General features: G+C 41.8%; 1 long non-coding RNA gene across 1 annotated transcript in view; it reads right to left on the bottom strand.

Moving 5' to 3' along the window:
* The window catches only part of LOC128311564 (uncharacterized), a 253,609-nt gene that overhangs the window by 202,175 nt on the left and 25,345 nt on the right, over nucleotides 1-26,089 (bottom strand). Inside the window, exons 3-4 of the long non-coding RNA XR_008290029.1 lie at nucleotides 21,729-22,176; nucleotides 18,373-18,563 (exon numbers count right to left, since the gene is read on the bottom strand). This is a non-coding gene — a long non-coding RNA (uncharacterized LOC128311564). The remainder of the gene's footprint in view (nucleotides 1-18,372; nucleotides 18,564-21,728; nucleotides 22,177-26,089) is intronic.

Raw genomic sequence — 26,089 nt, forward strand, 5'->3', positions numbered from 1 at the left:
AAGAGATTAAAGAGCAAAGCCACCATACTGGCACGTATAGGTATAATAAGAATCCCAAGGTCAAAGCCACCTGTCCATAAATTCAGACTATCATCAGTATCTCAAAGTTGTTGCACTTAACTCTTCCCGCAGACGCAGACCCTCCAAAAACTCCTCCCACCCCAAAATATTATTAAAGGTCTTACAGAATGCCTCTCCTGTGCTCATGGGTCAGCTTGTCAGCCAGCCACAGTCAGGACCTGGCATCTTCACAGTCCTTCTCTCCCTTCCAGTCCATTCCATCAATGTCCTTTCTAATGCAGCCACTAGGGGAAGCGTCAGTGCTCACACAACTGACAGACATCTTGGAACATCCTTGACCATGTGTCCCCGTGGTCCTGGAGTTGCCAATTCTGAAAATGCCACAGCAGTCCTGCCATGGAGAAGTAGGCACTCTGGCTCTCATCCTTCACAGTGACGCCCATTGTCACCTGGATCCCGAAGCAGTTCATCTAGTGTCTGGTTCCCCCTTTCCGCATGAGGGTTCAAAATCTGACCCACCTTTCCTAGTTTTTCCCAGTGCCTATCCCCTTGCCTCAGGCACAAAAGCAAACAACAGGACAGACTACCAAAGTCTATTTACGCCAGGGTGTTCCACAGAACACCTTTCAGAATTCAAACCCCTATAACTCAAGAATAACTTTTTCGTAAGACTGACAAAGAACAGTATCATGTAGTTGTGTTTATCAGCGACCACGGCAATAGCATAAATAGAGTTTCCAAATCACTCAGTCCACCGGCTTGAAACATATGTGTTATTGATTTTGCAGGGAGCGGTTCACACTATTTCGAATTTTGTTCCAGAAACGAGACTTTGTAAGTATGCTTGTATCATATTATTTCATATTTAAACAATCCAAATTCACATAAAGCTATATTAATACATGACATTTCGGCCCTTCCCACTCACCCCTCCATTTCTAAAGGGGAAGAAATCTTAACTTGAGAATTAAGTGCCAAGTCTTTCCTGGGGTGTGTAGAATCTGGGCAATGAGATGATTCTCAAAGAAATGAAAACAGATTACCCACCCTGGAGGCCCCAGTGTAGCATGGAGGGTCAGATGCAAGGACTGCTACCTTTGAGGAAGGTGTCGCTGTGCATGAACAACACAGGGATGGAAAAGAAGAAATAAATGAGGGACCAGCACAGTGGTGAGAGGAGAGTTTAGATGAGAGGGACAAACACGAGATTTTCAGCTATATACTTGAGTGGGGACACACAGTCAAGAGACAGAAGAGCCATGTATTTTGGTTTCAGAGAAGAGTTTTCAAAGACTAAAGAGAAAATAGGAAGTTATATTTTTATGAGCCACTTCCAGAAAGAGAGTTCTTAGGAATGCCACTCCAGAGCATACTAGAAATATTGAGAACAATAAAGATGTCTACAGAAGATGCTTCTTTTTTTTTAGTTTATTTATTTATTTTGAGAGACACAAGAGTACACAAGCAGGGGAGGGGAAGAGAGAGGAAGAGAGAAAGAATCCCAAACAGGCTCCACACTGTCACCGCAGAGCCTGATGCAGGGTTCAAACCCACAAACTGTGAGATCATGACCTGAGCTGAAGTCGGACGCTTAACTGACTGAGCCACTCAGGCACCCCTAAGAAGATGCTTCTTAAGCTTCTTTGTTGTTTATTTATTTTTGAGAGAGAAAGGGAGAGAGCAAGCAAGGGAGGAGCTGAGAGAGGGGAACAGAGGATCCAAAGCAGGCTCTGCACTGACAGCAGGAGGCCCGACAGCAAGCCCGATGAGGGGCTCGAACTCACAGACCATGAGATCATGACCTGTGCCTAAGTCGGACACTCAACCTACTGAGCCACCCAGGCTCCTCAGATGCTTCTTAAGCTTTGTTGGCATTAAGAATGTACTCTCCTCTTGGCATTTTTTTTTTCAAGAGACTGAGTAGATGAATTACTGTCTATTATGCTTTTTTGCCACAATCCTGTTTTTTGAAAGCAACACTGCTCAGAGACTGAGCCATATGGGGTCCCAATTGTATTCAGGTTATACAAAGTTATAAAGAACTCACTCTCTTTTTAGGAAAAAAAAAATGGCCTTCAAGGACATCACACATATAAACCAGATACCACGTAAGGTCACCAACATCTGAATCTTAGTTTGATCTGAACTGGGACATATGCCACAAAAGTTGAGTACTATCTAAAATCAGAGCTATCTTCTTTCATACCAGTAGGTGTGTTTAAGATACTCAGACCCATTCAAACATTCTGGATTTTCCCCAGCAAATGCTGGCAAGAGATTTGTGTTTCATGGGTAGTTTTAGATATGTTTATCTTCATATCCTTATTTTCTTCTTATTCTCCTCTTCAGGCCACAGGGTCAAATTTTATAGATCTTAATCCACTCTGTTGATGAATCCATCCCATCCTTCCCATTTAAAATAGGATAAAAATCAGGGGTACGTGGATGTCTCAGTCGGTTGAGCGTCCAACTCTTGGTTTTGGTTCAGGTCATGATCTCATGGTTCATGGAATCGAGCCCCACATCAGGCTCTGCACTCACAGCCCAGAGCCTGCTTGGAATTCTCTCTCTCTCTCTTTGTGCCCCTTCCCTGCTCACACACACTCTCTCAAAATAAATAAATGAACTTTAAAAAATAATAAAATAGGATTAAAAATCACCTCATATGACTACTCATATCAGTTAGCTTTTGCTATGTAACCAACCACCCCAAAACCCAGTGGTTTAAAATAACTGCCATTTGTTTAGCTCATGATTTGGGGAGCTGGTTGGTTGTTCTGATTGGGGCTACAGTTTAGTCAATCCCTGCTGGACTTCTGCATGCGTCTAGAGTCAGATGGCAGATGATCTAAGGTAGTCTCACTCATATGTTTGGCAGTTGGCAAGCTGGAATGACAGGGCCACATGTCTTTCATCATCCAGCAAGATTGCCCGGGTTCCTCCACATGGCAGGTCACAGACAAACAAAAGCAGAAGCCACATGGCCTCTTGCTGCTTAGGTTCAGAACTCACTTGATGTCACTTCTACCACTGTGCATTGGTCAAAGCAAATCCCAAGGTCACTCTCGATTTCAAAGATAGGGAAAATAGAGTTCATCTCTTGATGGGAGGAGCTGAAAAGTATTGAGGCCATTTTTTGCAATCTGTTCTACGGTTGATACATATGAATTCACCTCCCCCTACCCCAGAGAAAGACACTCATAGCTGAAAATTCATGCACTCTTCCTCCCGTGTACTGTAGAGGAACTTAGGCAAGAACCATTTCCTGGCTGCCCCTGAACTGGGAGCACTATTTTGTCACAGCTCATATCCAGACTACTCATAGGTAACCACTTACACGGTATATGTGTTTGGTAGGAAAAGCCCTGCCTATCTGCCAAGTTCCATTACAGGCACTAGCATTGCTGCATCGCCTCCGGGGAGAATGTCCCCTTTTATGTATTTTCATTAGCTAGTTAATCAAGAGGAAAGACTGGCCCTTAGAACACGACTCTGCCATAACAGAGCAGGATGAATACATATAGATGAGACACTTTTTCCTCAAGTTTTCCCTATGTCTGAGTGATTAAGTGATACAGATCAAGATCATTCCTACCCTCACCAATTCTTCTATAATTAAATTCCTATAAAGTGGCACGCCACAAAAAGTTACCGGAAGGAAGGATGGATGAATAAATGAACACCAAGAGCAAGAAGAAATGTTGCGGAGCAAATACAGCAGTGGTCAGAGATGGAAGCTCGCGGACGGATACAGGAAGGTTGTCAGCAAGCTCTCGTGAAAGAAAAGGAGTGCGGAGAATGAAGACATCCCACACCTGCTGCTCCAGGGCCGACTCGCTCAATCAACAGCAACTCTGCGACTTCCATCCCCACAGTGTCTCCAACAAGATCCGGCCTGATGTGCTTGGCTGATTTCAGGTTTTCACTGTGACTGAGCTAGGTAACGTTTTGAAACAGAAGCTTCTTTTAAATAACATTTTGCATAGCCTTTTGAGTATTCAGGGAGTTCTCTCCAAAATTTGTTTCTTGTTGCCACATTTATGTCATCCATAAGCTCGACAACATTTTTATTCTGTAATAGAATAATAACATCGTGTCGCTTACAGACATCTGTAGCTCGTGGTTTTTTAGAAACACAGACCTGTAGTATCAAATTCTTAAAAGATAAAACTTGTAGCCATCATTTTGTTTCTTTGCCCATGCATTATAAAATTACCATTATACAAAATTATACATTATACACTGTAAATATACCATTATACAACATAAACTGTGGCATCAAAAGACAACTTAAATAAGTGAGATATTATTCTGCATTTTGTGTGTTTAATTATGTAGTCCCAAATATGATTTTGGACTGAAAAGCCACTTGAATTATGCTGAAATTGTATATGTCAGGAATAGTTACTTCAAAATTACATCAAAGTAAAGAACTTAATAAAATCAACTTTTTTAAAAAGCAAAACCTGCCTATATGTGGCACCTTCCTCCTGTAGTATCTGGCATTTGATAGTGTATTTTATTATTTTATTTCAATTCAGTATTCAAGGAAAGCTTTTGAAACCATTTTGATTACCCTGACAGCTGAAATGAAATTTTTATGAGAACAGCATATTTGGAGCCAAAGATCTGGTTGACACAATGAATGCAATGATGAAAATAATTTTACAACAGCCCAGCCTAGCATATTGGCTTCATTTAAAATTTATATCAGACAGGTTTTTTTTTAAGTACTTTTCCTCTAAAAGAAAACAGTAGCTTTCAACTCCTTCTGCTGACCAAAAAAAAGTCCTAAAGCTTTGGAGATTTGAATAGTTACAGAGTCCTAGAAACCTATTGCCCAGAATCCTATCTGAGAATTATTCTCAGAGGTTTGGGAAAGGAAAGATATCCTGGGAGCCACACAATTAAAAAATTAGTCCATTTTCATAATAACAGTAGATTCCTATGGAGATTTAATAAATTGTGCTTGAACATGTGAAAGTACTCCCAATAAAGGTCTGCCCTCTCAACATCGTGGTTCTAGTGGGCATCCACATAGCAGTGACTGCAGATTCAGACTGAAAATCAGATTTAAGACACATTACAGGCTTTACTCTCCATGTGCATAGCTTTGTAAAAGGATACAGGACAAGAAACAGCACCTTCATTTTATCAGGACACCTGTGGTAAGTCCCCCAAAGATGTCCACATCCTAATTTCCAGAAGCTATGAATATGCTGTGTTAAAGGGAGAAAGGGAACTAAAGTTGCAGATGAAATTTAAGTTGATGATCAGCTGACCTTAAAATAGGGAGATTATTCTGGATTGTCCAGATGGGTCTAAAGTCAACACAGGAGTCCTTAAAAGTGAAAGAGGGAAGCAGAAGAGAAGACCAGAGTGATACCATGTGAGAAGGACTCTATCCCCACTGCTGACTTTAAAGATGGAGGAAAGGACACCAGGCCAAAGAATGCAGGTGGCCTCTAGAATCCAGAAAGGCCAGGAAATGGATGCTCCAGGAAATGGAGCCTTCAGAAAGGAACACAGACCTGCTGACACTTTGATCTAGCTCATTAGGATCCATGTCATACTTCTATCTTGTGAAACTATAAAGTAATAAATTATGTTAAGTCACTAAGTTTTGATACAGTAGCCGTAGGAAACAAATACAATGGTTAACAGCTACCCATGTACACAGCTTCTTTTGTCCCTACACCCATGCAAGAAATGCAAGGCTGCCACAGAACTATATCCAAGGTCATCTTGACACAGAAAAGCCACAGCTTTAGCTTCCCAACAATCTTTCATATGGGTCTAGTGACACACACCCAAAACCTGCATGCTACCCCCAGCAGCCCCAGTCCAGAAGTCCATATCAAGGTTTCACAACAAACAAAACAGGCAAAACATTCCATGTTTATTGATCACTGCAGTTTCCAAAGAAACAGGACTCTGAGGTCATTCTTAAATTTTTTTTTAAATGTTTATTTATTTTTGAGACAGAGAAAGATAGAGCATGAATGGGGGAGGGTCAGAGAGAGGGAGACACAGAATCTGAAATAGGCTCCAGGCTCTGAGCTGTCAGCACAGAGCCCGACGCAGGGCTCGAACTCACGGACCGCAAGATCATGACCTGAGCCGAAGTCGGCCGCTTAACCGACTGAGCCACCCAGGCGCCCCTCTGAGGTCATTCTTATAGGCAGGCCTGGATCAGCCCTGTGCTGAGGCCTAACCCTTTACTCAAGGTTGCAACCCCAATGTCATTCTATATGTTCACATTCTATATCTGAGTAATCTGTCACTGGTCAAATCTTGAGTACAAATAAGGCCTCCTCCCCATAGACACCTAAGGCCAAGTACTTGCTTTCCCTGGACCCAGGCAACTAGGAAGGACACGGCACATGACCTAAGTTCAGCCAAACAAGATGGCAAGAAGGAAGTCTGGGATCCATTCCAATCTTGTCAGTGACAGCAGCGTTCAATGCCCAGTGAGAGGAGCAATGGAACCCAAAGAGCCTGGTCTGTGACATTTTCTGTGGCTCCACCTGTCTGGATCTCCTTGGTTCTGGTCCATTTTCTAAGTCTGGTTCAACAGCTTTCCCATCATTTCCGTGAAATACTTGATATCCTTCCAATCAATTCCTTTTCCACTCAGGATAAACAAAATCAATTTATGTCATGAATCATTGGGTCGGCAACTGTTATGATGAGGGGACTTTAGACAGCAGATCTGGAATTGAGGGGAATCTGGGCTTGATTATATAACCGAGTTGGGGTAAAGGCAGTCTGCCTTCAGGAACAGAAATCGGGTAATCCGTTGCCCAGAGTGGCAAAGCAACTAATCAAATTACAACCTTTCCAGTATCTATTTGAAAGCAAGCCCTGGGGGACCACATTGGTAATGCCATATATAACAGTGTGAGAAATCCGGACTGAAGAATGACACGGCTAATATTAGAAAAGCTAAAGAAAGAAAATGCCACAATGAAGTCCCTAATTCTTGACTGAAAGCAAAAACTGAAACTAGGGACTTTTTATGTCTGTCCTGGAAAAGAATGTCTTATTTTTGTAGCAGCAGTATAAAACCACCCAAAATCAAACCTCCACTTTAATGGGGAGTTAATCTGTAATGTCAATTGAATCACAGCCTCATCAAATCCCTTATATGAAAGTTAGGGCATCAATAAAGGAAGTATAGCTTGAGAACTGCAATTGTGGAAAGATTTCAAGAATTCAAACACCCAAATCCCAAATTCCACTGGACCTCAATCTTCAGTTCAAGCTACCCTTCCTCCCATATCTGATAAGCCCATTCATGTCTTACCTGAAGACTCTGTAATTCTCTGTCCTTGCTAGAGTTGCCCTACATAGAGAGCCTATGTCAGTTCGCAGGCCCTGACACCCCTTAATGAAGGGAAGCCAGGGAGGCTTTAAAAAGAGTCCTGAAATTATTTCGTGAAAATATATTGGCAGTCTTCCTTCTATCTTTTCCCAAGGGACCTGTATTGCCCAACTGCCTTGGGCAAAGAAAAATACCTCTTCACAGATTACTGAACATTGGATCTGAGTTAACACCACTGCACTCACTAATCAGAGACTTAGAAGATTCAGGTGATAAATGGAGTTTGAGTGTACGTCGAAGTCTGCCTTAAAGTGGACATAATGACACTCTGGACTCAGCCCATGATGGTTTACCTGTGTTTTAAGGATTTATCTATCACTGATAGAATCCCCATATTGTCTCTGATTCACAGGTAAAATAAGGCAAATGGGATCCCCCAGAGTCACCCCATTCACTTCAAAGGAAAAATAAAGAGCAATATCATGTCCGAGGGAATTACAGCACTTAGTGTGGCCATGAAATTCCTAAGAAATGCAGGGATGGTGGTTTCAGTACATCCGCACTTAACTTTCCTGTCTGTCCAGTGCAGCGGATGGGGGCGTAGAGGACGATGTGGGGTTGACATCAGCTTCCCTTGGGGTGGGGGGAGGGATTCTAATTGCAGCTGCTTTCTCAGTGTGCCCTTCTCACTGGGGAAAGTTAACCTAGTCCCTGAGATCTGATATTTACTCATTTCTTAAACAAATGTGCATTGAGCACCCAGTCCTCCAGGTAATTTCGTAGGTGCTAGGGATATTACAGTGAACAAAACAAAGAAAAATGCCTATGCTTATGGAGTAATAGACCTAACAAATATTTTTGTGTCTTTTCAGATAAACACCAGAGCATTTTGCTTTTACCTAGCAGGGACAGAGGAACACCTTACAGGCTTGTCACAGGGCTTTTCTAGTTCTGTCCCACATTTCAGTGTGCAGGAAATATGACTTTCTCACCATCTCACAGAACAATGCTAAATACTAGATCATACTGAGCAGGAACCTGGGTCCAAATCCTCTCTCTACTGCTTTCTAGCTGTTGAATTTGGGCAGGTTACTTAACTTCTCTGGGCCTCCATTTTCCTCTCTGTAAAATGTAAAATCTCACAGTATTTTTGTGAGAATTAAAGGAGTTATTATTTGTAAAGGGCTTTAGTACCTAAAGGAGTACATTTTCTGCAACAATCGTTCTCATTTAGAGAGAAGCCTGGACTCTCACATTACAATGTCAGCTTCTGCTTTCCCCTGAGCTGGGGGGAAAAAAAGAGGTGGGAGGGTACTGTCTCGACCAGACTGATGGATCCTTACTATGAGGGGTCAGCTGGGCTGCTACAGCTCAGTGCAGACAGGGATCCGTACAAGTGAGCCCGGGTGAAGTCTCACGGTGCCTCCTACCATTTTCAAGTCCAGTGATAAAAATTAGAGAAATGTTACTACAGGCAAATCCAAGCAAGACCACCAAGGGTTCCATTTCATCAGGAACGAAGATTTGAGTCACTCTACTAGGCAAAAACACTGAGCAGCTGAGATACAAGTTGCTGGCAGAGGAGACCTGAAATATGTATGGGAAGTCAGAAGTTATAAATACTAGATGCTGACTTGTGGACAGAGTATAGGTAGGGACAGCAAAATTCACATGGTTCCTTTATTGCTGTGACATAAAAATATGGAGGGGCACCTGGGTGGCTCAGTCGGTTAAGCGTCCAACTTCAGCTCAGGTCATGATCTCATAGTTCGTGAGTTCAAGCCCCACATCGGGCTCTGTGCTGACAGCTCAGAGCCTGGAGCCTGCTTCCAGTTCTGTGTCTCCCTCTCTCTCTCTGCCCCTTCCCACTCATGCTCTCTCTCTCTCTCTCTCTCTCTCTCTCTCAAAAATAAATAAACATTAAAAAAAGTTTTTAATATGGAAATAAAGGTGCATATAAATATTATACGGCCAAAGGATTAATTATAATCTTTTTTTTTTTTTTAGGAGGGGCTTCCCAGGATCTGCATGCTGCCCCTAAACTTAGAGAATCTGCCACTGTGTGAATCTTGTGGGAAGCAGTTCCTCCCTCCTGCTACCAAATAGAAAAGATGAGATCCTGGCTTTCCCTGAGCCCTGGCTCCTGGGCTAAGGGCACACTAAGTTTGGCCAGTCAACACTCCCACATCAGTCTATGAATCTTGGGTGAGTGACTCAAAGAAGCAGGGGCAGCTGGAATTCATCCAGTGGCACCAGGAGGGCACCCCAGCTCCAGGGGATTCACGCAGTGGCGCCAGGAGGGCACCCCGGGTCCAGGGCAGCAGTACACTCACAGCATTTACGTCCAGCAATGGCAACAGAAGGGCCCAAATCAAACTATTCCACTGCAGAATCCTTGAAAGAAGATCCAGTGGCTCAGCTTAACATATTTCCTCCTACAACAGTCTAAATCAGGTTCTCCAAGTTTCCCATGTTTTCTTTGAGTTGCCTAATAGCTTACCAATAAGTTTCTTTTCTATTCAATGTAATGAGAGTTGCTTGATGTGATTTGCAATCAAGAGCTTGGGCAAGTTCTCACAGAAAAAAAAAAAGACTGAAAGGAAACATATCAAAACGTCAACACTTCAAATTAAAATTCTTTTCTTAAATGTTTATTCATTTTTGAGAGAAAGGGAGTGTGAGCAGGGGAGGGGCAGAGAGAGAGGGGGACAGAGGATCCAAAGCAGACTCCAGGCTCTGAGCTGACAGCAGCAAGCTTGATGCGGGGCTCAAACTCATGAACCATGAGATCATGACCTGAGCTTAAGTCAGACGCTCAACCGACTGAGCCAACCAGGTGCCCTTAGAATTAAAATTATTTTGGGGGAATGCAAGCTGGTGCAGCCACTCTGGAAAACAACATGGAGGTTCCTCAAAAAACTAAAAACAGAACTACCCTACGACCCAGCAATTGCACTACTAGGCATTTATCCATGGGATACAGGTGTGCTGTTTCGAAGGGACACATGCACCCCCATGTTTATAGCAGCACTATCAGCAATAGCCAAAGTATGGAAAGAACCCAAATGTCCATCGATGGATGAATGGATAAAGAAGATGTGGTATATATATATAATGGAGTATTACTCAGCGATCAAAAAGAATGAAATCTTTCCATTTGCAACTATGTGGATGGAACTGGAGGGTATTATGCTAAGTGAAATTAGTCAGAGAAAGACAAAAATCCTAGGACTTCACTCATATGAGGACTTTAAGAGACAAAACAGATGAACATAAGGGAAGGGAAACAAAAATAATATACAAACAGGGAGGGAGACAAAACAGAAGAAACTCATAAATATGGAGAACAAACTGAGGGTTACTGGAGGGGGTGTGGGAGGGGGGACAGGCTAAATGGGTAAGGGACACTAAGGAATCTGCTCCTGAAATCATCGTTGCACTATATGCTAACTAATTTGGATGTAAATTTTAAAAAATAAAAAATTAAATTAAAAAATAATAAAATTCATAACAATTATTTTTTAAAAGAATTAAAATTATTTTTATTTTATTTTTATTTTTCTGAATTTTCCAAAGCAAACATGTATTATTTTTACAATTAAACTCTGAGTAGACATAATAAAAATAATCCTAACTGATACTAATTGGTCTATCAGTGAGCTAATTTTAGAAAAGTAAAGTACTGAGGAATAGAGAAGAAACATGTTTTGATGGTGGGTAGGAAAAGGCTGAAGTAGGGAATACCTGTTTAGCACAACAGACCTAGGTGGGTCAGTGAGAAAGCTCTTTTAGAGAGAAAAATACCTGAAAAGGGTGTCTTAGCTTAAGCTGCCATTAACAAAATACCATAGACTGAGTGGCTTACACAACAGACATTTGTTTTTTCTCACACTTCTAGAAGCTAGAAGGTCCAAGATCACATTTCCAACAGGGTTCAGTTTCTGGTGGGAGCTCTCTTCCTGGCTGCAATGGGGTGTCATTCTATTGGATCCAACCCCCACCTTATGACCTCACTTAACCTTAATTATTTCCTTAAAAGCTCCATCTCCAAATACAGCCACAAAAGGGTTGGGGCTTCAGCATATGGACATGGGGAGGATACAAACATTCAGTCCATAACAAAGAGGGTGGGACATTAAAGAAAAATTTACTTTGGTTCTGACACTCTCAGAACCTTGTACTAAGAAGAAATGTTCAGAGGGAGGGAGGGGAAAATGAATACAAATACTGTCCTTTCATAACATTTGGCGTGACCTTGGGGATGCATGCCTGAAAGAGTGTGGCAGACAAGGCTGTTAGCAGAGAGGAGGTCAAGAAATGAAGAGATCATACTATTAGAAGGATCATTAACATAAATGCAGTCTATCCTCATAATTTTGCAGATTCTGTATTTGTGAATTCACCTACTTGCTAAAATTTATGTGTAATCTCAAAATTGATATTGATGGTGCAATAGTAGTCTTCCGTGGACATGTGCAGAGCAGGAAGAAACTCTAGCTGCCCAATGCACACTCTCATCGCTGAGGTCGAACAAGATGACACTGTGTTCTTGTTTCAGCTTTCATACTGTAAACAAGTGTCCTTTTCACGGTCTATTTAGTGCTGTGTTCTCTGCATTTTTGTGCTTTTTGTTGGTGACTTCGCTGTTTAAAATGGCCCAGGAGTCGTGCTGAAATGTTGCCTAGTGTTCCTAAGTGCATGAAGGCTATCCTGTACCTTACGGAGAAAATATACATGTTAGATAAGCTTCTTTCAGGCATGAGTTATAGTGCTGTTGGCTGTGAGTTCAATGCTAATGAATCAATAAGAGAGGTTAAATAATGTGTCTTTAAACAGAAACATACATAAAACAAGGTTATGTATCGATCCAGAGGCTCACAACAACCTACACCTGTATTTCCCCTGAGGGGCAGTGGTTCAGTATTCACAAATTAAGTGTTCACTGGTACTTTACAGAAGAGAACTATGATAAATAATGAGAATCAACTGTATTTAAATCACCAAGAAGTATGCCGAAGTAGTTCTGGAAAGAATGACAGGAAGCCTGGAGATACACGTTTTCAAGGAAGTAGAGTGACCCAGGCATCTGGAGATGGCCGCAACAAGAAAAGAGTCGAAGGTGGTAAAGTCTGATGGCGTAAGATGCAAAGCTGGAGGATTTTAGAAGGAAGAAAGAAATTTCTGGAAGAATCAATGAGGACCAATTAAACATAGGGAATTGTCTAATCTCAGAGATGTGAGACATCAGGGGCAGGTTTATGACAATTTTTCTTTCTTTCTGGTTCCTGACTAGCTCTAAACCATACCACACCTGTGGGCACCCCTTCCTCCTATCTGTAATAGGAGCTGTGTCTTCCCCTCCGACACAACTACAATAGCAGGTCAATTCTCTTCTAAACCTCCATGTTGGGAAATAGAAAAGATCAGCTGTGGAGTACGGAAGCATCATTCTGTTTTACAACTCAAAATGTCACAAAATATAATAATTTTCCCTTGCTATTTCTATATAAATATTTCTATTATGCCCATAGAAGACAAAGGTTACCTTTTGAGGGAAATTATTCATGAGGAAAAAAATTCGAATTTTGAACAAGCCATTTAGGTGACCTCTTCAGCATATGGAAGTAGGGCTTCGCTTTCTGTTAGATGACTAATGCGAAAGATGAAAACATAATCAAATTGCAGTAGCACTCCTCAATATAATTTAACCTTACAAGGGCCTAGTCAACGTTCTCTTAAAATTAATTTCACCCAGTGATTCTCCAGGGAACAAAGAGAAATAGAACTTAAAGATAAGCATGCATATTTATAAACATACTGAAGTTTCTTTATCTTTACGTTTTTTTTCTCCCAACAAACAATTCTAAATTGCTGCTTAAGGCTTCTCAGCTTAAAAAAAAAAAAAAAAAAAAATCTTTGGAAAAGATGCCTCCTTCTGAAAAACTCAAAGATTGGTGGCCAATCTTGAAGAACTAAAAAAAAAAAAAATTAACCAAAAAATGTAAAATCTACTCTGTCTTCATAATTAAGCCAGCCTGAAATGAGTTTTCTTTAGAGTTTTAGCAATTATGAGATTCTTAATTAAAAATTCATCAAAAGTTTAATATCCAATCATAAGTTCAAAAAAAATACTCAGACTTGCTTTTCTATACTTATTTTGGGTTTCTCATTTAATTGCTTTAAAAATATTAAAGTGGAAATTAAATAACATTCCAATTTGACAAGGTCCTCCCACCTTCAGGAACAGGAAAAACAATAAATTGTTAGCACTAACCAGAAAGGATTGAATAGCTAATTGACCCAAAGTTTAGTGGAATAGCTGAACTAGGGTATAGTGGGGAGACGTGTTTCATAGGGGTAAAAATGGTCTAATTTATATAAGAATTTTTTAAAGGCATACTTGGAACTACTGATTAAGTTTAAGAAAGAGTAATATAGGGGCGCCTGGGTGGCTCAGTCAGTTGAGCGTCCGACTTCGGCTGAGGTCATGATCTTATGGTTCGTGAGTTCAAGCCCCACGTTGGGCTCTGTGCTGACAGCTCAGAACCTGGAGCCTGCTTCGGATTCTGTCTCTCTCTCTCTCTCTCTCTCTTCTGTTCCTCTCCCACTTGCAATCTGTCTCTTTCTCAAAACTAAATAAAAATTAAAAAAAAAAAAGTAATATTGCCAAGGGCTGGCACAAGTAGAGGGAAACAGGCATGCTTACACACACAGTTGTCAGCATTATAAACTGGGTCCAACTTTCTGGAAGGCGATTTGGCAAAAGCCATAATAACAGATGTCCTCATTGACCAGGACTTCCACTTCTTGGAATTTATCTTAAGAAAATAAAGGAGGAGTGCCTGGGTGGCTCAGTGGGTTAAGTGTTCAACTCTTGATTTCGGTTCAAGTCATGGTCTCACAGTTGTGAGATTGAGCCCCGCATCAGGCTCTGCACTGACCATGGAGGCTGCTTGGGACTCTCTCTCTCTCCTTCTCTCTCTCTCTGCCCCTCCCCTGTTCACACTCTCTCTCCAAATAAATAAACTTTAAAAAAATAAAATAAAGGAAAGATGTAATAAAGTATTGCACATTAATTTCTCAGATGCTTCAAGTTAGAGAAAATTGGAAACAATGAGAATGCCTACCAATATTAATTTCAATAAATGGGTCTTTCTTCTCCCACCCTTGTCCCGGCTTCAGTCTATTCTCAACACAGTGGCCAGCATCATCTAATTAAAATTCAATGACTTGATGGTTATGTCACTCCTGTGCTCAAAAGACTCCCATAGTTCCCCTTGCTCAGGGTCAAAGCCAAATATCTACCATGGTCGCATTTTGCATGGTATAGATTTGCCATTTAAAAAGTGGCTCTTCCCTGAACAGGTGTTATGTGCTCCTGGTAACCTGTGGTCTTCACCTAAGACACAGAAGACCCTAGAATCTTAAGCAGCTCCTTTGTGAAGGACACTCCATTGGATATTCGCCTTGACAGACCTCCTTCTACACAATTTTTTTACATTTTCTCCCATACTGTTTAGATACTGAACAGAAAGCTGTTTTTCCCAATCACTATCAAGTTACTATCATCTGTCACTTGGACTACTGTGAAGCCGCTTACTCCATTTCTTGACAGCCACCCCTGTCCCACCAACCCCTGTCCCCTGTAATCTATTCTCCACACTACATTTGATGTAATCTCTTTTTTTTTAAAGTGGTCATAATTTACCCACACTTAAAACTCATGGATGCCTTGCCATTTCTCTACAGATGAAGATCCAAATTCCTGATGGTCAAGGTTCTAGAAGAGTACTATACAATGGAAATATACTATGAGCCATATATGTAATTTTAAATTTTATAGTAGCCATAATTTTTTCAAAAAAGTTCAAAATGATAAAATTAATACTATATTTCATTTTAGCCAATCTATCCCAAATAATTATAATCTCAATATGTAATTAATACTTCAAGTAGATCTTAAATATTCTCACTACAAATAACAATAGTAGTTATGTGAGGTGATGGATGTGCTAACTGACCTCATTGTGGTAATCATTTCACAATATATGTGTCTATGTACAGCTTAAACTTACACTATGTGACATATCAATTCTGTCTCAATAAAGCTGAAGATACTTTACGTTCAGTTTTTCACACTGTTTGAAGTCTACTATAGCACATCTCAAGTTGGACAAGGCACATTTCAAATGCTCTATAGCCCCATGTGGTTATTAGACAGTGAAGCTCTACAAGGTCAAGACTATGCCCACCCCTTCAGCCTCCTCAGACTATAGACATATTTAACCTTCAGGTGCCCAAAGCTGCCATTCTCTTTTTCCCAGTTCTTTATACATGTTGAGTTTTCATACAACAAATCATCTGAAAGAAGACACATAACCAACTTTTTAAATGGGCAAAAGATCTGAATGACATTTCACCAAAGGAGATAATACAAATGGCCAACAAGCATTTGCAAAATATTCAACAGCTTTAGTTGTTAGGAACATGTAAACCAAAACCAAAATGAGATACTTGATACCACTTCACACCCACTAGAATGGTTATCATTAAAAAGACCGACAATAACAAGTGTAGGCAAGAACATGAAGAAAACTGGGACTCTCATATATTGCTGGTAGGATTGTAAAATGGTGCATGAATGGCACCCAGTCTCACCAATTCTATATGTTGGCCGATACGGTAGTTAGAATTAGCCCTGCAGGCTTCACCATGGCTTTGATACCTTACTATGTTCTCATACTTAGCTGTGTTGTCCTAATGAGGTCATACTAACTTCACCGGAAAGCCCCTGAAATAAATACTGGCTCCAAGTCTTGCCCACTCAGCAGGCACGGTTTCCAGAGTGGTGAGATATTACAGGGAGGTAAGGAAAGCACCAGATTTTAAGTCAGCGGCCCTGGGCCTGAGCCCAACTCCACCAATCACTTAGCTGTGTGAACTCACCAAGCTGCTGTACCATTCTAGGAGGCAGCTTCTGCTTCGGCAAAAGCAGGTTTAATAACAACTGCCCATTTGAACTTACCAAGCAGCCCTGCACATCAAGAGAGGCAACATATAAGAATGTGCTCTGTAGTTAAAAATGTTCCAGGAGTCCAGAGTTGCTAATCATTGCCTTCCTTGCTATTTTTCTTCTGTACTTTGCCCTACTGTTTCAGCTGGTCCATTGGGATCTGCAAATTATCCCCCAGTTGCTGTAGAACAAGGAACTACCTGATCCCCTTCAATTCAACTGGAGAAATATACATCGAGTAAAGTCTATATAAAGGGGCACCACCTGGTTAAGTACTTGATACAATTATTCTGAGTGTCTTACATGACCTTTTTCCAACTGCTGATCACATAGTGGCTTGATTTAAAATAAAGTGTGTTGGGGCGCCTGGGTGGCTCAGTCGGTGGAGTGTCTGACTTTGGCTTGGGTCATGATCTCACGATTCGTGAATTCAAGCCCTGCATCGGGCTCTGGGCTGACAGCTCAGAGGCTGGAGCCTGCTTCAGATTCTGTGTCTCCCTCTGTCTGCCCCTCTGTTGCTTGCACTCTGTCTCTCACATTGTCTCAAAAATAAATAAACATTAAAAAAATAATAAATTAAAAAAAAAATAAATAAAGTGTGTTATTGCTAAAGTTGGCACAAAATCTGAGGGATGACATTGTTCTCTTCTTTAAAGTTTTCCTGTATTTTTTTTTCAATTTTCCACCAAAAACACATACATTGCTATTTAGGGGAAAGTGTTGTTTAAAAAAAATAAAGAACAAAGAAAAAACTTTAATGCTGATTCTATTTTAGACCAACTATATATAGCTAAAACTTTCAAAACACTTTGTAAGTAGTAGATTTTGTTAAAAGAACTTTGTGTATATGTGCATGTGTGTGTGTGTGTGTGTGTGTGTGTGTGTGTGTGTGTGTGTATACATATTTTTTAAGTTTATTTTGAGAGAGAGAAAGAGAGAGCGCGCACGCACGTGTGCTGGGGAGGGGCAGAAAGAGAGGGAGAGAAAATCCCAAGCAGGCTGCACACTATCAGCAGTGTGCCCGACACGGGGCTCAGACTTACAAACCGTGAGATCATGACCTGAGCTGAAACCAAGAGTCAGATGCTTAACCAACTGAGCCACCCAGGTACCCCAAGAACTTTATATATATTAATCACCTCAACAAGGTATGTTGAGGTAGGTATTTTTTTATTTTATTCCTTTTTATAGATGAGGAAATAGAGACCCAAAGATTAAGTATCTACCCAGCATCACACAACTAGTAAGTAATGGAGCTGGGATTTCAACTATTAAAAAGAAAACCATAGGCCCCAAATGGGGTCACTTAGGCCAAGTCACCAAACCAGGGCTTAATACCTAACCTAATTGCAGTTCCAACCTCCCAGAGAAATGTAGTCTTAACAGGTTAGTCAGGAATTTTCTGATCAGCACAAATGAGGTAATCTGTTACATGTGCTCTCTCCATTCTGCGTCCCCACCCCACCCCGCCCCAACCCCCCCCCCCCCACTCTCCACCAAGGAAGATGAGGAACTCCATCCAATAAGACCCAATCCCCTTCCCCCTAAGGGAAAGTGACTTTGTCTGGAACAATCCTTTCTTTTCTTTTGCTAACAACTTCCTTGCCCCATCATCATTCCTAGAAAAGCCTTCCATTTTGCACAACTCCTTGTAGTCCCCCTCCATCTAGCATCCCTGTTGCTATCTGATTCATGAATAATTTAATTAAGCCAATCAGATCTTCAAATTTACTCAGCTGAATTTTTGTTTTTTAACAGAACCCAAGTACCTCAGTGTCAGAGTTCATGCTTTTGACTTATTTTAACTAGTGACTAATATTATCATCTACCATGGCTCTGAGGGTCCAATTACATAAGCAGCCTCCCTTGGGGAAAAAATCAGTGGTCTGTTATACTGTGGGATCCCAAAAGCAAGAACTATGTTATCTGTTTCCGTACCTGTTAGCTTTATGCCATGTAACAAACGAGTCTGAAACTTAAGTACCTAAAAACTACAACCATCAATTTCACTCACAGTTCTGTGCACTGGCATCTGAGCTGGGCTTTCTTTTGCCGGTCTTCTGCTGTGCTTAGCTGAGTCACGTCAGTTAGCTGCTGGTCTGCAAGGCATCTCTGCTTCCACACATTGGCTGTCAGCTGGGACAACAGGAGCCGCTAGGCCACTGGGCCTTCTTCACATGGCAGCAGTGGCAGGGTCCCAAGAGCCTGAAGAGCGGATAAACCCCAGGGAACAATAGCTTTTCAGGTCTCTACTTGTATTACATTTGCTACTAACCCAAAGCAAAAGCAAATCACATGGCCAAGCCCAGAATCAGTTTGGGAAGAGACTACCCAAAGACATGATACAGAGGGTAAATAATTGGTGACCATTTATGCAATCTACCAAGATCTCGACAACCAAACACAGAACCTAATAAATAGTAGGCACAAAATAAATGTTTATTGAACTGAATACTATTTCTCCTGCATGAAAAAGATCAAGGTAAGACCAACAGTCTCTTCCGTCTCTGCACTAAGGACACCACATCAAACGGATGGAAGAGTCTGACTGACCCGTCTTCACAGAGGAACACCTCACTGTGGGTGATGGGGCCTATCACTGGACAGTCACCTGCTAACACAAGGTCTTCTCAGCTCTTAGGGTGAGGAGTGTGTTCTTCTCGGTGGCTGCTTCCCAAGCTCTTAGAATGCAGGACTTGCTCCTATCAGTGATTTCCTCAAGCTTCTCAAGGGGACCCCTCCTGCTCCCACAGCCTCTGTGGAGTTCCCTGTGGGACACCTCTATAAACCTGCTCCAATTTGCATCCCTGGTCGCCCTCTAGTGGCTCCTTAAGGTTGTTCAGCCATTTTAAGAAAAGTGTTCAAAACCATTCTACAACTGTACCAAGAAGAAATAGTAGTGTGTGCTTTAGGTCAATCGTTTTCAACAGGGGGTGCTATTTTCGCTTAGGGAACATTCAGCAGTGTCTGTAGAGATTTTTGGTTGTCACAACTGGAAAAAAGGTGCTATCGTCTAACGGATAGAGACCAGGGATGCTGCTAAACATCCTACAATGCACAGGACAGCCCCACCACACAGAATTATCTTGTTCAAAATGCCAGTAGTGCCACGGTTGAGAAACTGCCTTAACATTCAGAGTGAGCCCTCGTCCATCCGAAGGATGCACCCACTGCCCCACTCAGGGTTATTACGTAACTGGGCGGATCACTCCCTCAGAAGAATCAACCTTTAGGCAACAATCCTAAATACTCTCTGTGCAACTGAAATCTCAGGAACCGTTTCTGTGGCATCCTAGAATTCCACAGGTTAGACAGATAAACTAAGTCCTAAATGGGAACTCAGTTACATGCAAGATGATCTTATTGTCTCTTTCCATCACGTATGCTCAGTCCTGCTGAAGCTGAGAGCAATTTTCTCAGAAAAGAGGAGTGCTTAAAGGTTTTTATTGTAAGCCGGTTAATAGCCTCAGGGAATAAAAATGGCTTCCAACGGAGAACTGCATTGTGGGACTTCTCTGTGAACCATGCAAACCCTTTGATAAAGTGCGCATTAGTTGCAAGGAATAAATGACAGGCATTCAGTTTTAACAAAATGACACTTGCTTCATGGAGGAAGAGTATTTCTTACTGTCAGAAAGAACACCAAGCACGGAGGGAAAGAAAGCTACACCGACATTGATTGCTATGGCAGCTCCACGTACAAAAGCAACAAGAAATGAAAGTCTTGATTCTAGTCACCCATCCTACCATGGAGTTAGGGAGAGTAGCTGACATTTCCCTACCATGAAAGATAAACTAAAATATACTCAAGAAACTCACTTCTGAAAACTTCTCAGAAGAATTCAATAGTAAAGGTGCTTTTTATTAACCCTGAACTTTATTCCTTACTTGTTCCCTTTCTTATGATCCTTTATGCTAGTAGCTAGGAACATCCCCCTCATTCAAGAGTGACACACGGAGAGCAAGAAGGAAGCGAAGGGTCCGTGGGTCCAGCTGTTCAATGCTTTACTTTGAAACCCTTCCTCCACTTCTTCCCAGATTCAGAGGCTTCTGAATACTTTCCTCTCCCTGCCCTCTGTCCCCATCTCCTCTCTTCTTCCTCCTCATCTCCTTAGCCCTGCCATGTCTCCATACCACGCCCGGAATGCCAGTGTTGGGGGGACAGGTGCATCACTCCTCCAGACCCACCTGGGTTTGCTGTGTGCCACAAAATCAATTTAGAGCCAAAGGCCCTCTACTAAAGGTCATTCTCCTCACGCAAGGCCATCCAGAGAAGAGCTAGCCCCTTGCAGTATGAACCCAGTTTCCTATGTGGACTTCATCCTCCAGCCTCCTCTAAGCCAACTGCTCCCCATGACTGCCTAGATTCCTCTAAGTAAGCTAACAAGTGTGCCCAGGACCGGTCCTTGGCAGAGGAGTTTCTCAAGAGAAGTCTCCCCATTTGGTTCCTGATTGGGATTCTGCCACTACTGGTTCTTATTTCAGAGGCTTCTAACTTCAGAGAAGAAACTTTAAGAAACCATGAGACTGGGTTCTCTATCCATACTGAGAGCCACCCTTGGCTGAACTTCATTCATTTCCATTCTGCAACAGTAGAGTCATAATCTCTGTGTCAAGTGGTAGCTATGGAGCGTAAAGGACAGAGACAGCTAACATGCTGGACAAAAGCGTGGCCCAAATGTACACTGAAAAAAAACATAAGCTTTTAAGTCATAAGGATCTTTATGAAGTGCATGTTCTGTACCAGACACTGCACTGAGAACTTTATACACATTTTCTCGCAAGCTAGCTGTGAGACTTTGGGCAAGGTGGTTAACTTCTCTGTTTCTGTTTCCTTTGCCAGATACAAATAGCTACTTTACAGAGCTATTTTAAGGATTAGTTGAAATAACATGTGGAAAATTCTTGGCACATGGTAGCTGTCCTAGTCAGCTTGGGCTGCCATAACAAAATACCATAGACTGGATGGCTTAAACAACAGAAATTTACTTTCTCGCAGTTCTGAGGACCGGGAAGACCAAGATCACAGGGCCAGCTGATTCACTTCCTGGTAAGAGCTTTCTCACTTGAGTTACAGATAGTCAACTCCTCAATATGTCCTCACATGGCCTTTCTTCAGCATGTGCACAGGAAAGGAGAGACCTCCTTCTCCAAACACTGTCACATTGGGGGTCAAGGCTTCAACACTGGGGAGACACAAACATTCAGTCCATAATTTAGGCATTATGTGCAGTAGCTATTATTACTATTACAATTATTATTTATATTATATTATTAACAAGACAGGTATCGACACTCAGAAAACAGCTACAATGGCATGGCTTAGTCTAAAACAAAAGAACTCTCGTTCTGACTTGAGCATCCACTGACCTGAATTGACATTGGCAGAAAGTAAAGCGTCAGACTCTTGGTGCCCCTTCTGAGACTCCCACCGCTGAAGCAGCACTGAGCTATCTCACCTTCCTGTGCCTTGAGGCCTCTGGCGAAAACTGGTCTGCCATTACTGGATGAGCACAAACGATCTGGGCAGGCTGCTAACCATGATCCTCATGACCATCCACAGGGCATCCTCTGTGTCCTACACCACATCGAAAGTGTGACAGTCCTTGGAGCTCCACTCTCTTCCAGTTGTGAGACTTGAAATCTTGGTTGCTCTTCCTGATCCCAAGGATCCACAGCACCCAGGATCAAGATATTCCCCTCTTCAAACTGCTATGCGGATGTCTCTACCTTCTCCTATTCTCTGATGATCCAACCAAGGTATAGGTAGTCTTCAGGGCAGCCTTCGCACCTCCCAGAAAATTCTTCCTTTTCCATCCTGGAAAGGGTGATAAGTATGTTTATTTCTACCCTGAAGAACAGCAACTTCAAGTAAATAAGTCAAAAATAAATTTGTCAGGGGGCACCTGGGTGGCTCAGTCGGTTAAGCATCCGACTTCGGCTCAGGTCATGATCTCGCAGTTCGTGAGTTCAAACCTCGCGTCGGGCTCTGTGCTGACAGCTCAGAGCCTGGAGCCTATTTCAGATTCTGTGTCTCCCTCTCTCTGATCCTCCCCCATTCATGCTCTGTCTCTCTCTGTCTCAAAAATAAATAAACATTAAAAAAAAATTAAAAAAAAATAAATTTGTCAGTCATTTTCTCCATGACTTTCAAAAAATATTTGCTGATAGAGAGATAAGAGGATACAAAATTTCAAGAAATTCAGTTAAAGGGGAACAAACATCCTCATTTTTTTTCATGGAATATGGAATACAGTCTTTCATGGAATATCGACCTCATAGGTTCTTAGAGACCATTTAATCTATACTTCCAGATGAAATGTTAAATTCTCTCTCAGTCAACTACACCTTTTGTCTCATCAAATGCCAGGAAAATATCTGATAAAAAGAACATCAAGCTGGATCTCAAGAGATCTGGGTTCTGAACCAAACTCAGTCTCTAATAGGGGTTTCAGCTTCCTCGTCTCTATCCTTAACATTCTGCAATGCTTCAAGAAACAAGATCCTGGACTCCGTAAGTGGTTACAACATCTAAACATTGTCTTCTGTTGTAGAGGGGGCCCCCTTTCCGAATGTCCACTGTACTTCAAAGAGCAGCGAGAACCATCACTAACCATTCACTCCAGCAAACACTGATAGCATACCAATACAATTCCTGATGGATTCAAATATTTCAAAAGTCCTTCAGCACCTGTTCACTTGTGTCCTTATACAAGCTTATGATATATGCTCCTTTTATTTAGCACTACATTTTTAGGCATTCATCTTCTGCTCTTGAAACACAGTGAAAAAGGGATAAAATTTCAATATACGTAGACTGAAGCTTGCTTTCTTTGAAGGCAAATATCACCCCCAGCTTTATCACTCAAACATAATATTATAATCTTCAGGCTGAAAAGTGAAAACGAGACACAAAGGTGGAGGCTTTCTCTGTGGTTGAAACATCACTCCTGCATTCAGATATAACAAAGTAGAACACAGGACCTGGCATAAACCCTACGATACCCCTCATGTGGCACACAAGAATCCAGGAAGCAGATGGTGTGGTACTCCAGGCTCCACTTTTTCTTATGTGGAAAAGTGGATCAAACTGTGGGCTTCAAAGGAAGTTGCAAAAATAAAACTACATTCACATCAGAAGTATTTATTGATGGGACACCTGGGTGGCTCAGTCGGTGAAGCGTCTGACTTCGGCTCAGGTCATGAACTCACGGTTTGTGAGTTTGAGCCCCACATCAGGCTCTGTGCTGACAGCTCGGAGCCTGGAGCCTGCTTCGGATTCTGTGTCAACTTCTCTCTCTGCCCCTCCCCGACTTGTGCCCTGTCTCTCTCTGTCTCTCAAAAATAAATAAATGTAAAAAAAAAAAAAATTTTTTTTTTTTAAAAAGAAGTGTTTATTGGGCTAGCCTGTGCCCCCGCCTTGTGCTAGCTCAAACGAAGCAGAAGGGCAAGAAAGTCCCTGTGCCCACCCTCATAGATCGCAGCCTCTGTCCACTCACCACAAGTAGGACTGAGTAAATCTTTTCAGACACCATGAAGGATCCATTTGCACCATGAAAATTTTACTGGTTGTCTTCTGAGGTGAAGGAGGAAGTTACATTGCACAGCACACATGTCTCAAAAAATTTCCTATAAATCTCTCTCCCCAAGTCTCTTCTCTGAGCTGCACAATTCCCTTTTTCCTCCATCTCAGACACCACCATCCTCTCCGCTTATGTGGAACATTTTAGCCTTTTCCTGGCTTCTCACCTTCAGTCTTGTGTATCCCCACCCAAGAGTGAGGTTGTAAGCTTCCTGAAGTCAAGAATTGTGTTTCATACTTCCATAGCACAACAAAAAACACTTTCATTTTTAAAATTTTCCATTCAGGGCACCTGGGTGGCTCAGTCAGTTAGACGTCCAATTCCTGATTTGGGCTCAGATCATGACCTCATGGTTCCTAAGATTAAGCCCCCATGTTGGGCTCTGTACACAGAGCCTACTTAGGATTCTCTCTCTCCCTCTCTCTCTCTCTGCCCCTCCCCTGCTCACACACGTGTACTCGCTCTCTTGCTCTCTCTCAAAATAAATTTAAAAACTTTAAAATATATAAAAAAATTAAAATAAAATAAATAAATAAATCTCTATTCTTTCCCTAGCAGCAGGCTGGGGATAAGCAGTTATGGAGAGCTGGAGATACCCCTGAATGCCTTATCCTCAGTAAAATGACTTTTCCATGCATGAGGAATACTGTTGACTGGGAATACACAAGACTGGAGAAAGAAGCCAGGACAGGAGGAGAAAGGAAAGAAATGAAGAAAGAGGAGTAGCCTGGAGGGATAGGTGGGGTGGGTGGTGATGTTGGGGCTAAAACCAGAGAGTTTAATGGCTGCGAGGAGAGACTTAGCAAGAGATACTACAGAGATTCTTTGAGAGACATGAGTGTGTTGTACGATATGCATCAGTACCTAGCATAGAGTGCAGGCTTTACATGCAATGAAGGAGTAATGACAGCAGAAGTAATGACAATTGCCCAAGCGTGAACGGTGAGGGCCTCCATAAGGGTGACAGAAGAGAATATTCTGAAATACGATGTCAAAATTTTATGTCTTTTTTAACATGACTGAATAACAATTTGTAAATGTCCCCCACCCTAAAACCACTTTCTCCCCTCCCTCCAAATATCCTTTGCATCGTTCAAGGCTCAGATCAATTTCCATTCCCTCCATGAAGCCTCCTCAAACGTTCTGGCCATCAACTCTTCCCTTCTTTCAACTTATAGATATAATTCGTATTGTTGAGCTGCTGTCTTTGAATCCTGCCATCTATCCAATATGTTATTATGGAAGTAATCCTTAACCACAGCTTTCATCACATCACATCTTTACAAAAAAATTTACTGGCTTCTCTCTGGCAACAGGACTTTTTAAAAATTAAAGGAAATCAGTCCTTTATGACCAGGAAAAATTGATTCTACAGGTATCAGCTTAGTACCTCTCTTATACAAGCATTTTCCCAGAGCCTGAGTGAATACAGCAATCTGTCATATTCCATTCCTTTCTCATACTATTTCACAATTTAGATCCTGTCCTGCTCATCTACATGCCAAATCAATATAGCTTCTGAAAATCCAGAACCACAATGTACAAAACTTAAGGCAATATACTAATGTATTTCAAAGCCTAGCATGGCCTAACAATCAAAGATTTACTCACTGCATCTTCCACAGAAATATGTAATGTAAATGTTATTAAAAGGATTCTAAATACCCCCTTTGGAAGGAATCATTCTAAAACTTTCATTGTTGGACCATTGTAACTGCTATTTAAATATTTCCAATCCAGGGATGCCTGGGTGTTCAGACGGTTAAGTGACAGACTCTGGATTTCAGCTCAGGTCATGATCTCATGGTTTGTGAGATGGAGCCCCGCATGGGGCCCTGTGCTGACACTGTGAAGCCTGCTTGGGAATCTCTCTCTGCCCCCCTCTCTCTCTGCCCCTCCCCTACTCTCTCTCTCTCTCTCTCTCTCTCTCAAAAAAAAAAAAAAAAAAAAAAAATCCCAGTCCAGTCACACTCTCCCCACTACATGGTTTTCCTGAAAGTTTATCCTAACTTTGAGAATGTTCAAGAGTCTGGAACCAAAATTTCAACTGATTAAAGCAACGTTTTCATCCCTGGCTGTGCGTCAGAATCCTTAGTGCTCCCTCCAGGCCATTAATTCAGAATCTCCAGAGATGGGCCTGGACATCGG

This window comes from Acinonyx jubatus, chromosome X (assembly GCF_027475565.1).
Source record: "Acinonyx jubatus isolate Ajub_Pintada_27869175 chromosome X, VMU_Ajub_asm_v1.0, whole genome shotgun sequence".
Lineage (NCBI taxonomy): Eukaryota > Metazoa > Chordata > Mammalia > Carnivora > Felidae > Acinonyx > Acinonyx jubatus.